Source organism: Sinocyclocheilus rhinocerous, unplaced genomic scaffold (assembly GCF_001515625.1).
Source record: "Sinocyclocheilus rhinocerous isolate Xijiao unplaced genomic scaffold, SAMN03320098_v1.1 scaffold16367, whole genome shotgun sequence".
NCBI lineage: Eukaryota > Metazoa > Chordata > Actinopteri > Cypriniformes > Cyprinidae > Sinocyclocheilus > Sinocyclocheilus rhinocerous.
This window is the reverse complement of record NW_015630695.1, coordinates 3,363-4,942: the sequence shown is the minus strand read 5'-3', so window position 1 is coordinate 4,942 and position 1,580 is coordinate 3,363.

Here is a 1,580-nt window from a genome sequence, read left to right as displayed (position 1 = left end):
TCCAATAGGGTCCTCACACCATCGGTGCTCGGGCCCTAAATATGTGACAGAGGAGCTGCTAGTGAAATAACGTGTTCATCCACTAGGTGGAGCCCCAGCAGATTCATCTGTATCAGCAGAGACACATTACTGAGAAAAATACTGAAATTAACACAAACAAAAATAAGACAAAAACACTGTTCAGAAGCCATTAAATAAAATCCATCAATATCACATTGTTAACTGGGCTATTGTTATAATGTTTGACCTCTTGACCTTGTTTTATTACCATATTATCATTCATAAACTCACAGAAACTTTAAATGTAACAAAACACAAATAAAAGTACATTTGAAACAAGAGTGAAACTTAAATAGTCACAGGGATAGACCATCATTAATCCAGGGGTTTCTTGAGCCATGGTGATTTTATTTTTTTGTATATGCAGGAATATAGGCCTACTGGCCATCAGGAGCACTGGCACACTCCCAGCGGATCGGTTGAGTAATGGACTGATCGGTGAAACAAGAGAGATTTTTTATCCACCTCATTTTTAACACGAGAGCGGTGCGGCGATTGTAGCTTGAGTGCTCGAGGCTACCGAACTACATCTGCTTCCATTTATTTTAACTGTACAGAAACTGTCCACTGCTGCTTGCTGCTGGGGTCCCCTCGGCAGAAATCGCGGACTGGGGGATTTCGCCCCAAAGCCCATGAATTAAGTAAAATGCTTTCTTCCCTTTAAATATGTTTAGTTCTAATTAATTTTAATTTTAATTGTTAATGAAATGATGAAATATCAGCATCAGTGTCTTACATAAATTAGCAGTTAACTTAAAAATTCTATTGTTATTATGGAGTTAATTTACTCCTACAGTTCAAAATCAAATAGCTCAAAAGGTTTTACTGTCAAATGTGCATTTCTATGTGGAAAAAATACAGTAGGGTAGAGTGGGGGAAAAGTTATCATAGTTTTAGTGACAATGACATAAATTATAAACAAAGTATGAAAAATGTCCAGAGCTTTCATGTTATTAGATTTTTAACAAAAAATAAATTTGTGTCAAGGGGGCGTTTTACATGAATGCCCCTCAGTTAAACAAAGCAATTTGCTTTAAACATTTAAAGCAAAATCAGAATACAGGCAGTTTTTGCTTAAAATTAAAAATAATATAATCAATAATTATGAATTACAAAATTGTAGTAGCCTATTTGAAACATTTTGTTAGCTGATGCTAACTGGCTAGCTAACAAGCTACCTGATGCTAACTTGAGGTCATTTTTAAATATAAAATCCAAATATTTTTATTCCTATGTTTGAAAAAAAAAAAAGTCATTCTGAAAATATAATTATATTTTTCTTAAATAACACGTACTCTCTATCAACAGGCCTTATTGTTCTCATATCACATATAACTGTGAAGTTCTACAAAACAACAAGCTTTAAAACACTTTTTTTCTTACTGCTGAAAATGAGATAATCTACTGTGAAATGCGTTTTCTCTCCGTCACAAAACCAGTGTAAGCTTCATGGTGAATACTTCTACATCACTCTCGTCAACTTAGTCCATAGTTACTATTAAAATGTATCTTGATTTTAT